The sequence below is a fragment of the Pelobates fuscus genome, chromosome 10 (genome assembly GCF_036172605.1).
Source record: "Pelobates fuscus isolate aPelFus1 chromosome 10, aPelFus1.pri, whole genome shotgun sequence".
Taxonomy (NCBI): domain Eukaryota; kingdom Metazoa; phylum Chordata; class Amphibia; order Anura; family Pelobatidae; genus Pelobates; species Pelobates fuscus.
Window position 1 is genome coordinate 149,145,803 of NC_086326.1, and position 14,653 is coordinate 149,160,455.

General features: G+C 47.2%; 1 protein-coding gene across 1 annotated transcript in view; it reads right to left on the minus strand.

Annotated features, from left to right (window-relative positions):
• The window catches only part of LOC134575253 (E3 ubiquitin-protein ligase TRIM11-like), a 36,322-nt gene extending 23,078 nt beyond the window's left edge, over positions 1 to 13,244 (minus strand). Inside the window, exon 1 of the mRNA XM_063434511.1 lies at positions 13,217 to 13,244. The gene's annotated coding sequence lies outside the window, so the exon portion shown is untranslated. The remainder of the gene's footprint in view (positions 1 to 13,216) is intronic.
• Positions 13,245 to 14,653: the final 1,409 nt, after the last annotated feature.

Consider the following 14,653-nt stretch of genomic DNA (forward strand, 5'->3'; position numbering starts at 1 on the left):
ATATAACCAGGGGAGGGAAGGCACAGTGTATCAGACCGGTTACAGGGCTGGAGAGACTGGTCTCTGGGTAAAATATAAGCAGAGTGTGATATAACCAGGGGAGGGAAGACACAGTGTATCAGACCGGTTACAGGGCTGGAGAGACTGGTCTCTGGGTAAAATATAAGCAGAGTGTGATATAACCAGGGGAGGGAAGACACAGTGTATCAGATAGACCGGTTACAGGGCTGGAGAGACTGGTCTCTGGGTAAAATATAAGCAGGGTGTGATATAACCAGAGGAGGGAAGACACAGTGTATCAGATAGACCGGTTACAGGGCTGGAGAGACTGGTCTCTGGGTAAAATATAAGCAGGGTGTGATATAACCAGGGGAGGGAAGACACAGTGTATCAGACCGGTTACAGGGCTGGAGAGACTGGTCTCTGGGTAAAATATAAGCAGAGTGTGATATAACCAGAGGAGGGAAGACACAGTGTATCAGACCGGTTACAGGGCTGGAGAGACTGGTCTCTGGGTAAAATATAAGCAGGGTGTGATATAACCAGGGGAGGGAAGGCACAGTGTATCAGATAAACCGGTTACAGGGCTGGAGAGACTGGTCTCTGGGTAAAATATAAGCAGAGTGTGATATAACCAGGGGAGGGAAGACACAGTGTATCAGATAGACCGGTTACAGGGCTGGAGAGACTGGTCTCTGGGTAAAATATAAGCAGGGTGTGATATAACCAGGGGAGGGAAGACACAGTGTATCAGATAGACCGGTTACAGGGCTGGAGAGACTGGTCTCTGGGTAAAATATAAGCAGAGTGTGATATAACCAGGGGAGGGAAGGCACAGTGTATCAGATAGACCGGTTACAGGGCTGGAGAGACTGGTCTCTGGGTAAAATATAAGCAGGGTGTGATATAACCAGGGGAGGGAAGACACAGTGTATCAGATAGACCGGTTACAGGGCTGGAGAGACTGGTCTCTGGGTAAAATATAAGCAGGGTGTGATATAACCAGGGGAGGGAAGGAACAGTGTATCAGACCGGTTACAGGGCTGGAGAGACTGGTCTCTGGGTAAAATATAAGCAGGGTGTGATATAACCAGGGGAGGGAAGACACAGTGTATCAGACCGGTTACAGGGCTGGAGAGACTGGTCTCTGTGTAAAATATAAGCAGAGTGTGATATAACCAGGGGAGGGAAGACACAGTGTATCAGATAGACCGGTTACAGGGCTGGAGAGACTGGTCTCTGGGTAAAATATAAGCAGGGTGTGATATAACCAGGGGAGGGAAGACACAGTGTATCAGACCGGTTACAGGGCTGGAGAGACTGGTCTCTGGGTAAAATATAAGCAGGGTGTGATATAACCAGGGGAGGGAAGACACAGAGTATCAGATAGACCGGTTACAGGGCTGGAGAGACTGGTCTCTGGGTAAAATATAAGCAGGGTGTGATATAACCAGGGGAGGGAAGACACAGTGTATCAGATAGACCGGTTACAGGGCTGGAGAGACTGGTCTCTGGGTAAAATATAAGCAGAGTGTGATATAACCAGGGGAGGGAAGACACAGTGTATCAGACCGGTTACAGGGCTGGAGAGACTGGTCTCTGGGTAAAATATAAGCAGAGTGTGATATAACCAGGGGAGGGAAGACACAGTGTATCAGACCGGTTACAGGGCTGGAGAGACTGGTCTCTGGGTAAAATATAAGCAGAGTGTGATATAACCAGGGGAGGGAAGACACAGTGTATCAGATAGACCGGTTACAGGGCTGGAGAGACTGGTCTCTGGGTAAAATATAAGCAGAGTGTGATATAACCAGGGGAGGGAAGACACAGTGTATCAGACCGGTTACAGGGCTGGAGAGACGGGTCTCTGGGTAAAATATAAGCAGAGTGTGATATAACCAGGGGAGGGAAGACACAGTGTATCAGATAGACCGGTTACAGGGCTGGAGAGACTGGTCTCTGGGTAAAATATAAGCAGAGTGTGATATAACCAGGGGAGGGAAGACACAGTGTATCAGATAGACCGGTTACAGGGCTGGAGAGACTGGTCTCTGGGTAAAATATAAGCAGAGTGTGATATAACCAGGGGAGGGAAGGCACAGTGTATCAGATAGACCGGTTACAGGGCTGGAGAGACTGGTCTCTGGGTAAAATATAAGCAGAGTGTGATATAACCAGGGGAGGGAAGACACAGTGTATCAGATAGACCGGTTACAGGGCTGGAGAGACTGGTCTCTGGGTAAAATATAAGCAGAGTGTGATATAACCAGGGGAGGGAAGACACAGTGTATCAGATAAACCGGTTACAGGGCTGGAGAGACTGGTCTCTGGGTAAAATATAAGCAGAGTGTGATATAACCAGGGGAGGGAAGACACAGTGTATCAGATAGACCGGTTACAGGGCTGGAGAGACTGGTCTCTGGGTAAAATATAAGCAGGGTGTGATATAACCAGGGGAGGGAAGGCACAGTGTATCAGATAGACCGGTTACAGGGCTGGAGAGACTGGTCTCTGGGTAAAATATAAGCAGAGTGTGATATAACCAGAGGAGGGAAGACACAGTGTATCAGACCGGTTACAGGGCTGGAGAGACTGGTCTCTGGGTAAAATATAAGCAGGGTGTGATATAACCAGGGGAGGGAAGGCACAGTGTATCAGATAAACCGGTTACAGGGCTGGAGAGACTGGTCTCTGGGTAAAATATAAGCAGAGTGTGATATAACCAGGGGAGGGAAGACACAGTGTATCAGATAGACCGGTTACAGGGCTGGAGAGACTGGTCTCTGGGTAAAATATAAGCAGAGTGTGATATAACCAGGGGAGGGAAGACACAGTGTATCAGATAGACCGGTTACAGGGCTGGAGAGACTGGTCTCTGGGTAAAATATAAGCAGGGTATGATATAACCAGGGGAGGGAAGACACAGTGTATCAGACCGGTTACAGGGCTGGAGAGACTGGTCTCTGGGTAAAATATAAGCAGGGTGTGATATAACCAGGGGAGGGAAGACACAGTGTATCAGATAGACCGGTTACATGGCTGGAGAGATTGGTCTCTGGGTAAAATATAAGCAGGGTGTGATATAACCAGGGGAGGGAAGACACAGTGTATCAGACCGGTTACAGGGCTGGAGAGACTGGTCTCTGGGTAAAATATAAGCAGAGTGTGATATAACCAGGGGAGGGAAGACACAGTGTATCAGATAGACCGGTTACAGGGCTGGAGAGACTGGTCTCTGGGTAAAATATAAGCAGAGTGTGATATAACCAGGGGAGGGAAGACACAGTGTATCAGATAGACCGGTTACAGGGCTGGAGAGACTGGTCTCTGGGTAAAATATAAGCAGGGTATGATATAACCAGGGGAGGGAAGACACAGTGTATCAGATAGACCGGTTACAGGGCTGGAGAGACTGGTCTCTGGGTAAAATATAAGCAGGGTGTGATATAACCAGGGGAGGGAAGACACAGTGTATCAGACCGGTTACAGGGCTGGAGAGACTAGTCTCTGGGTAAAATATAAGCAGGGTATGATATAACCAGGGGAGGGAAGACACAGTGTATCAGACCGGTTACAGGGCTGGAGAGACTGGTCTCTGGGTAAAATATAAGCAGAGTGTGATATAACCAGGGGAGGGAAGACACAGTGTATCAGACCGGTTACAGGGCTGGAGAGACTGGTCTCTGGGTAAAATATAAGCAGAGTGTGATATAACCAGGGGAGGGAAGACACAGTGTATCAGATAGACCGGTTACAGGGCTGGAGAGACTGGTCTCTGGGTAAAATATAAGCAGAGTGTGCTATAACCAGGGGAGGGAAGACACAGTGTATCAGATAGACCGGTTACAGGGCTGGAGAGACTGGTCTCTGGGTAAAATATAAGCAGGGTGTGATATAACCAGGGGAGGGAAGACACAGAGTATCAGATAGACCGGTTACAGGGCTGGAGAGACTGGTCTCTGGGTAAAATATAAGCAGAGTGTGATATAACCAGGGGAGGGAAGACACAGTGTATCAGATAGACCGGTTACAGGGCTGGAGAGACTGGTCTCTGGGTAAAATATAAGCAGGGTGTGATATAACCAGGGGAGGGAAGACACAGAGTATCAGATAGACCGGTTACAGGGCTGGAGAGACTGGTCTCTGGGTAAAATATAAGCAGGGTGTGATATAACCAGGGGAGGGAAGACACAGTGTATCAGATAGACCGGTTACAGGGCTGGAGAGACTGGTCTCTGGGTAAAATATAAGCAGGGTGTGATATAACCAGGGGAGGGAAGGCACAGTGTATCAGATAGACCGGTTACAGGGCTGGAGAGACTGGTCTCTGGGTAAAATATAAGCAGAGTGTGATATAACCAGAGGAGGGAAGACACAGTGTATCAGATAGACCGGTTACAGGGCTGGAGAGACTGGTCTCTGGGTAAAATATAAGCAGGGTGTGATATAACCAGGGGAGGGAAGACACAGAGTATCAGATAGACCGGTTACAGGGCTGGAGAGACTGGTCTCTGGGTAAAATATAAGCAGGGTGTGATATAACCAGGGGAGGGAAGGCACAGTGTATCAGACCGGTTACAGGGCTGGAGAGACTGGTCTCTGTGTAAAATATAAGCAGAGTGTGATATAACCAGGGGAGGGAAGACACAGTGTATCAGATAGACCGGTCTCTGGGTAAAATATAAGCAGAGTGTGATATAACCAGGGGAGGGAAGACACAGTGTATCAGATAGACCGGTTACAGGGCTGGAGAGACTGGTCTCTGGGTAAAATATAAGCAGGGTGTGATATAACCAGAGGAGGGAAGACACAGTGTATCAGACCGGTTACAGGGCTGGAGAGACTGGTCTCTGGGTAAAATATAAGCAGAGTGTGATATAACCAGGGGAGGGAAGACACAGTGTATCAGATAGACCGGTTACAGGGCTGGAGAGACTGGTCTCTGGGTAAAATATAAGCAGGGTGTGATATAACCAGAGGAGGGAAGACACAGTGTATCAGACCGGTTACAGGGCTGGAGAGACTGGTCTCTGGGTAAAATAAAAGCAGGGTGTGATATAACCAGGGGAGGGGAGACACAGTGTATCAGATAGACCGGTTACAGGGCTGGAGAGACTGGTCTCTGTGTAAAATATAAGCAGAGTGTGATATAACCAGGGGAGGGAAGACACAGTGTATCAGATAGACCGGTTACAGGGCTGGAGAGACTGGTCTCTGGGTAAAATATAAGCAGGGTGTGATATAACCAGGGGAGGGAAGACACAGTGTATCAGATAGACCGGTTACAGGGCTGGAGAGACTGGTCTCTGGGTAAAATATAAGCAGAGTGTGATATAACCAGGGGAGGGAAGGCACAGTGTATCAGACCGGTTACAGGGCTGGAGAGACTGGTCTCTGGGTAAAATATAAGCAGGGTGTGATATAACCAGAGGAGGGAAGACACAGTGTATCAGATAGACCGGTTACAGGGCTGGAGAGACTGGTCTCTGGGTAAAATATAAGCAGAGTGTGATATAACCAGGGGAGGGAAGGCACAGTGTATCAGATAGACCGGTTACAGGGCTGGAGAGACTGGTCTCTGGGTAAAATATAAGCAGAGTGTGATATAACCAGAGGAGGGAAGACACAGTGTATCAGATAGACCGGTTACAGGGCTGGAGAGACTGGTCTCTGGGTAAAATATAAGCAGGGTGTGATATAACCAGGGGAGGGAAGACAGTGCATCAGACCGGTTACAGGGCTGGAGAGACTGGTCTCTGTGTAAAATATAAGCAGAGTGTGATATAACCAGGGGAGGGAAGACACAGTGTATCAGACCGGTTACAGGGCTGGAGAGACTGGTCTCTGGGTAAAATATAAGCAGAGTGTGATATAACCAGGGGAGGGAAGACACAGTGTATCAGATAGACCGGTTACAGGGCTGGAGAGACTGGTCTCTGGGTAAAATATAAGCAGAGTGTGATATAACCAGGGGAGGGAAGACACAGTGTATCAGATAGACCGGTTACAGGGCTGGAGAGACTGGTCTCTGGGTAAAATATAAGCAGGGTGTGATATAACCAGGGGAGGGAAGGCACAGTGTATCAGATAGACCGGTTACAGGGCTGGAGAGACTGGTCTCTGGGTAAAATATAAGCAGGGTGTGATATAACCAGGGGAGGGAAGGCACAGTGTATCAGATAGACCGGTTACAGGGCTGGAGAGACTGGTCTCTGGGTAAAATATAAGCAGAGTGTGATATAACCAGAGGAGGGAAGACACAGTGTATCAGATAGACCGGTTACAGGGCTGGAGAGACTGGTCTCTGGGTAAAATATAAGCAGGGTGTGATATAACCAGGGGAGGGAAGACACAGTGTATCAGATAGACCGGTTACAGGGCTGGAGAGACTGGTCTCTGGGTAAAATATAAGCAGAGTGTGATATAACCAGGGGAGGGAAGACACAGTGTATCAGACCGGTTACAGGGCTGGAGAGACTGGTCTCTGGGTAAAATATAAGCAGAGTGTGATATAACCAGGGGAGGGAAGACACAGTGTATCAGACCGGTTACAGGGCTGGAGAGACTGGTCTCTGTGTAAAATATAAGCAGAGTGTGATATAACCAGGGGAGGGAAGGCACAGTGTATCAGATAGACCGGTTACAGGGCTGGAGAGACTGGTCTCTGGGTAAAATATAAGCAGGGTGTGATATAACCAGGGGAGGGAAGGCACAGTGTATCAGATAGACCGGTTACAGGGCTGGAGAGACTGGTCTCTGGGTAAAATATAAGCAGAGTGTGATATAACCAGGGGAGGGAAGACACAGTGTATCAGACCGGTTACAGGGCTGGAGAGACTGGTCTCTGGGTAAAATATAAGCAGAGTGTGATATAACCAGGGGAGGGAAGACACAGTGTATCAGATAGACCGGTTACAGGGCTGGAGAGACTGGTCTCTGGGTAAAATATAAGCAGAGTGTGATATAACCAGGGGAGGGAAGACACAGTGTATCAGATAGACCGGTTACAGGGCAGGAGAGACAGGTCTCTGGGTAAAATATAAGCAGGGTGTGATATAACCAGGGGAGGGAAGGCACAGTGTATCAGATAGACCGGTTACAGGGCTGGAGAGACTGGTCTCTGGGTAAAATATAAGCAGAGTGTGATATAACCAGGGGAGGGAAGACACAGTGTATCAGACCGGTTACAGGGCTGGAGAGACTGGTCTCTGGGTAAAATATAAGCAGAGTGTGATATAACCAGGGGAGGGAAGACACAGTGTATCAGATAGACCGGTTACAGGGCTGGAGAGACTGGTCTCTGGGTAAAATATAAGCAGGGTGTGATATAACCAGAGGAGGGAAGACACAGTGTATCAGATAGACAGGTTACAGGGCTGGAGAGACTGGTCTCTGGGTAAAATATAAGCAGAGTGTGATATAACCAGGGGAGGGAAGACACAGTGTATCAGATAGACCGGTTACAGGGCTGGAGAGACTGGTCTCTGGGTAAAATATAAGCAGGGTGTGATATAACCAGAGGAGGGAAGACACAGTGTATCAGATAGACCGGTTACAGGGCTGGAGAGACTGGTCTCTGGGTAAAATATAAGCAGGGTGTGATATAACCAGGGGAGGGAAGACACAGTGTATCAGACCGGTTACAGGGCTGGAGAGACTGGTCTCTGGGTAAAATATAAGCAGAGTGTGATATAACCAGGGGAGGGAAGACACAGTGTATCAGACCGGTTACAGGGCTGGAGAGACTGGTCTCTGGGTAAAATATAAGCAGGGTGTGATATAACCAGGGGAGGGAAGACACAGTGTATCAGACCGGTTACAGGGCTGGAGAGACTGGTCTCTGGGTAAAATATAAGCAGAGTGTGATATAACCAGGGGAGGGAAGACACAGTGTATCAGACCGGTTACAGGGCTGGAGAGACTGGTCTCTGGGTAAAATATAAGCAGGGTGTGATATAACCAGGGGAGGAAAGACACAGTGTATCAGACCGGTTACAGGGCTGGAGAGACTGGTCTCTGGGTAAAATATAAGCAGAGTGTGATATAACCAGGGGAGGGAAGACACAGTGTATCAGATAGACCGGTTCCAGGGCTGGAGAGACTGGTCTCTGGGTAAAATATAAGCAGGGTGTGATATAACCAGGGGAGGGAAGACACAGTGTATCAGATAGACCGGTTACAGGTCTGGAGAGACTGGTCTCTGGGTAAAATATAAGCAGGGTGTGATATAACCAGGGGAGGGAAGACACAGTGTATCAGATAGACCGGTTACAGGGCTGGAGAGACTGGTCTCTGGGTAAAATATAAGCAGAGTGTGCTATAACCAGGGGAGGGAAGACACAGTGTATCAGACCGGTTACAGGGCTGGAGAGACTGGTCTCTGGGTAAAATATAAGCAGAGTGTGATATAACCAGGGGAGGGAAGACACAGAGTATCAGATAGACCGGTTACAGGGCTGGAGAGACTGGTCTCTGGGTAAAATATAAGCAGAGTGTGATATAACCAGGGGAGGGAAGACACAGTGTATCAGACCGGTTACAGGGCTGGAGAGACTGGTCTCTGGGTAAAATATAAGCAGGGTGTGATATAACCAGGGGAGGGAAGACACAGTGTATCAGACCGGTTACAGGGCTGGAGAGACTGGTCTCTGGGTAAAATATAAGCAGAGTGTGATATAACCAGGGGAGGGAAGACACAGTGTATCAGACCGGTTACAGGGCTGGAGAGACTGGTCTCTGGGTAAAATATAAGCAGGGTGTGATATAACCAGGGGAGGGAAGGCACAGTGTATCAGATAAACCGGTTACAGGGCTGGAGAGACTGGTCTCTGGGTAAAATATAAGCAGAGTGTGATATAACCAGAGGAGGGAAGACACAGTGTATCAGACCGGTTACAGGGCTGGAGAGACTGGTCTCTGGGTAAAATATAAGCAGGGTGTGATATAACCAGGGGAGGGAAGACACAGTGTATCAGATAAACCGGTTACAGGGCTGGAGAGACTGGTCTCTGGGTAAAATATAAGCAGAGTGTGATATAACCAGGGGAGGGAAGACACAGTGTATCAGATAGACCGGTTACAGGGCTGGAGAGACTGGTCTCTGGGTAAAATATAAGCAGAGTGTGATATAACCAGGGGAGGGAAGACACAGTGTATCAGATAGACCGGTTACAGGGCTGGAGAGACTGGTCTCTGGGTAAAATATAAGCAGGGTATGATATAACCAGGGGAGGGAAGACACAGTGTATCAGACCGGTTACAGGGCTGGAGAGACTGGTCTCTGGGTAAAATATAAGCAGGGTGTGATATAACCAGGGGAGGGAAGACACAGTGTATCAGACCGGTTACAGGGCTGGAGAGACTGGTCTCTGGGTAAAATATAAGCAGAGTGTGATATAACCAGGGGAGGGAAGACACAGTGTATCAGATAGACCGGTTACAGGGCTGGAGAGACTGGTCTCTGGGTAAAATATAAGCAGGGTGTGATATAACCAGGGGAGGGAAGGCACAGTGTATCAGATAAACCGGTTACAGGGCTGGAGAGACTGGTCTCTGGGTAAAATATAAGCAGAGTGTGATATAACCAGGGGAGGGAAGACACAGTGTATCAGATAGACCGGTTCCAGGGCTGGAGAGACTGGTCTCTGGGTAAAATATAAGCAGAGTGTGCTATAACCAGGGGAGGGAAGACACAGTGTATCAGATAGACCGGTTACAGGGCTGGAGAGACTGGTCTCTGGGTAAAATATAAGCAGAGTGTGATATAACCAGGGGAGGGAAGACACAGTGTATCAGATAGACCGGTTACAGGGCTGGAGAGACTGGTCTCTGTGTAAAATATAAGCAGAGTGTGATATAACCAGGGGAGGGAAGACACAGTGTATCAGATAGACCGGTTACAGGGCTGGAGAGACTGGTCTCTGGGTAAAATATAAGCAGGGTGTGATATAACCAGGGGAGGGAAGACACAGTGTATCAGATAGACCGGTTACAGGGCTGGAGAGACTGGTCTCTGGGTAAAATATAAGCAGGGTGTGATATAACCAGAGGAGGGAAGACACAGAGTATCAGATAGACCGGTTACAGGGCTGGAGAGACTGGTCTCTGGGTAAAATATAAGCAGAGTGTGATATAACCAGGGGAGGGAAGACACAGTGTATCAGATAGACCGGTTACAGGGCTGGAGAGACTGGTCTCTGGGTAAAATATAAGCAGGGTGTGATATAACCAGGGGAGGGAAGACACAGTGTATCAGATAGACCGGTTACAGGGCTGGAGAGACTGGTCTCTGGGTAAAATATAAGCAGGGTGTGATATAACCAGGGGAGGGAAGACACAGAGTATCAGATAGACCGGTTACAGGGCTGGAGAGACTGGTCTCTGGGTAAAATATAAGCAGGGTGTGATATAACCAGGGGAGGGAAGACACAGTGTATCAGATAGACCGGTTACAGGGCTGGAGAGACTGGTCTCTGGGTAAAATATAAGCAGGGTGTGATATAACCAGGGGAGGGAAGACACAGAGTATCAGATAGACCGGTTACAGGGCTGGAGAGACTGGTCTCTGGGTAAAATAAAAGCAGAGTGTGATATAACCAGGGGAGGGAAGACACAGAGTATCAGATAGACCGGTTACAGGGCTGGAGAGACTGGTCTCTGGGTAAAATATAAGCAGGGTGTGATATAACCAGGGGAGGGAAGGCACAGTGTATCAGATAGACCGGTTACAGGGCTGGAGAGACTGGTCTCTGGGTAAAATATAAGCAGAGTGTGATATAACCAGGGGAGGGAAGACACAGTGTATCAGACCGGTTACAGGGCTGGAGAGACTGGTCTCTGGGTAAAATATAAGCAGAGTGTGATATAACCAGGGGAGGGAAGACACAGTGTATCAGATAGACCGGTTACAGGGCTGGAGAGACTGGTCTCTGGGTAAAATATAAGCAGGGTGTGATATAACCAGGGGAGGGAAGACACAGTGTATCAGATAGACCGGTTACAGGGCTGGAGAGACTGGTCTCTGGGTAAAATATAAGCAGGGTGTGATATAACCAGGGGAGGGAAGACACAGTTTATCAGATAAACCGGTTACAGGGCTGGAGAGACTGGTCTCTGGGTAAAATATAAGCAGGGTATGATATAACCAGGGGAGGGAAGACACAGTGTATCAGATAGACCGGTTACAGGGCTGGAGAGACTGGTCTCTGGGTAAAATATAAGCAGAGTGTGATATAACCAGGGGAGGGAAGACACAGTGTATCAGATAGACCGGTTACAGGGCTGGAGAGACTGGTCTCTGGGTAAAATATAAGCAGGGTGTGATATAACCAGGGGAGGGAAGACACAGTTTATCAGATAAACCGGTTACAGGGCTGGAGAGACTGGTCTCTGGGTAAAATATAAGCAGGGTGTGATATAACCAGGGGAGGGAAGACACAGTGTATCAGATAGACCGGTTACAGGGCTGGAGAGACTGGTCTCTGGGTAAAATATAAGCAGGGTGTGATATAACCAGGGGAGGGAAGACACAGTGTATCAGATAGACCGGTTACAGGGCTGGAGAGACTGGTCTCTGGGTAAAATATAAGCAGGGTGTGATATAACCAGGGGAGGGAAGACACAGTGTATCAGACCGGTTACAGGGCTGGAGAGACTGGTCTCTGGGTAAAATATAAGCAGGGTATGATATAACCAGGGGAGGGAAGGCACAGTGTATCAGATAGACCGGTTACAGGGCTGGAGAGACTGGTCTCTGGGTAAAATATAAGCAGAGTGTGCTATAACCAGGGGAGGGAAGACACAGTGTATCAGACCGGTTACAGGGCTGGAGAGACTGGTCTCTGGGTAAAATATAAGCAGAGTGTGATATAACCAGGGGAGGGAAGACACAGTGTATCAGATAGACCGGTTACAGGGCTGGAGAGACTGGTCTCTGGGTAAAATATAAGCAGGGTGTGATATAACCAGGGGAGGGAAGACACAGTGTATCAGATAGACCGGTTACAGGGCTGGAGAGACTGGTCTCTGGGTAAAATATAAGCAGGGTGTGATATAACCAGGGGAGGGAAGACACAGTTTATCAGATAGACCGGTTACAGGGCTGGAGAGACTGGTCTCTGGGTAAAATATAAGCAGAGTGTGATATAACCAGGGGAGGGAAGACACAGTGTATCAGATAGACCGGTTACAGGGCTGGAGAGACTGGTCTCTGGGTAAAATATAAGCAGAGTGTGATATAACCAGAGGAGGGAAGACACAGTGTATCAGATAGACCGGTTACAGGGCTGGAGAGACTGGTCTCTGGGTAAAATATAAGCAGGGTGTGATATAACCAGGGGAGGGAAGACACAGTGTATCAGACCGGTAACAGGGCTGGAGAGACTGGTCTCTGGGTAAAATATAAGCAGGGTGTGATATAACCAGGGGAGGGAAGACACAGTGTATCAGATAGACCGGTTACAGGGCTGGAGAGACTGGTCTCTGGGTAAAATATAAGCAGGGTGTGATATAACCAGGGGAGGGAAGACACAGTTTATCAGATAAACCGGTTACAGGGCTGGAGAGACTGGTCTCTGGGTAAAATATAAGCAGGGTATGATATAACCAGGGGAGGGAAGACACAGTGTATCAGATAGACCGGTTACAGGGCTGGAGAGACTGGTCTCTGGGTAAAATATAAGCAGAGTGTGATATAACCAGGGGAGGGAAGACACAGTGTATCAGATAGACCGGTTACAGGGCTGGAGAGACTGGTCTCTGGGTAAAATATAAGCAGGGTGTGATATAACCAGGGGAGGGAAGACACAGTTTATCAGATAAACCGGTTACAGGGCTGGAGAGACTGGTCTCTGGGTAAAATATAAGCAGGGTGTGATATAACCAGGGGAGGGAAGACACAGTGTATCAGACCGGTTACAGGGCTGGAGAGACTGGTCTCTGGGTAAAATATAAGCAGGGTGTGATATAACTAGGGGAGGGAAGACACAGAGTATCAGATAGACCGGTTACAGGGCTGGAGAGACTGGTCTCTGGGTAAAATATAAGCAGGGTGTGATATAGCCAGTTTTTTTTTAAACTCAAGGAGTTTTTCGTCAGGACGATTTTACTGGTAAATGGAATCACCAGGACGGTTTATCCTAGTACGGAAAAGCTGGGCAGTAATTGGATTCAGTTACAAGTCCTGGTGTTTGGAGAAATAATCAGGCTTTGCAGTTACCTCACAATATCCTTGGACGACACGTCTGACATGTGTAACCTAAACAGACACTTATATACCTTCACTGAGCCTCTTCGTGGATTAATCAGTGTATTGGGTGGGATACCCAGGTGATATCTCTGCTTCCCATTGATTGGTCAGAGATCAGAAATGTGGATCTAATTTGCCATTTTGGCTACAGGATGTGGCTGAAGCCTGAAGTCCAGGACTTGCTTTGCTGCGGACTGTGTGTGTGTATAGGATCTCTAAGCATTATTCAATACAGTGAGAATCCAATGTGAATTTCATATTTAAGGTCAAAATAGCCAAACTGGAAACATTCTCTAAGCCAGCCCTGCTCTCAGTTTGGCTGCTCTGGCCTTAAATTCTCACTTTCGTGAATAACCCTGTATATGTCTCCCGGGGTGTCCACCCTTTCTAATGCAGGTGATTTGTTTTTTTGCTTATATCGTTCAGTATTGTCATTAGCTGAGCTGTGTACATACATTTATATAGGAAGTGGTTTTCTGGGGTGAGGGGGCGTGGCTAAAGAGGCAGGCTTACAGTGCAGCTTTCAGCAAAATAATTATTTTTATGCAAAAACTATAACGATTTGTGCATGCAAAAAAAAAATAACATATTAAAGGAACACTCTAGGGTCAGGAACACAAACATATTCCTGATCCTATAGTGTTAAAACCACTTAGGTGACTTGCCCCCCCATTAATCCCCTTAAAAGTTAATAAAGCTAAGCCTTTCTTTTATTATGTATGATTTTTAGACTTTTTTAACTCAACCAATTTTATATAACACGTCATTAATCAAAGAACCAGAAACATTTATTTTTCATGAAAGAATTTATAAAAGATTTATTGACTACTGCAAATACGCATTCTTTTCTTTTCACAAATGTGCGATATCAGTTAGAAAACCATTTTAATCTCATGTCTCGAATATATTTTCTTTAACAATCAGCAACATTCACTTTATAAATAATGCCAAAGCTCCACACGGGAACTAAAAATTGTGCCAAAGAGACCTCTAGTGGGGATAACCCACAACAACTACTGAAATATATACAGAATTAGACAGATACAAGTCTAGCTAAGAGATCCCTCATCAAATAAACATAAAATAAATCAACTTTAATGCGATGATGGTATGAAACTAAAGAATGAGAGACTACAAAATACACAATTAAACAGCCCTTGGACTCTACTGAAAAATAGGGATGGGCAATTCAGGCCTAAAAAAAATACAGTCATAATGTGATAGATGATAAACGATTAACTAGCCATAATATAGAGAGGTCTAAGTGCCATTTACGTAGAAACATAGAAACATAGAATGTGACGGCAGATAAGAAACATTCGGCCCATCTAGTCTGCCCAATTTTCTAAATACTTTCATTAGTCCCTGGCATTATCTTATAGTTAGGATAGCCTTATGCATATCCCA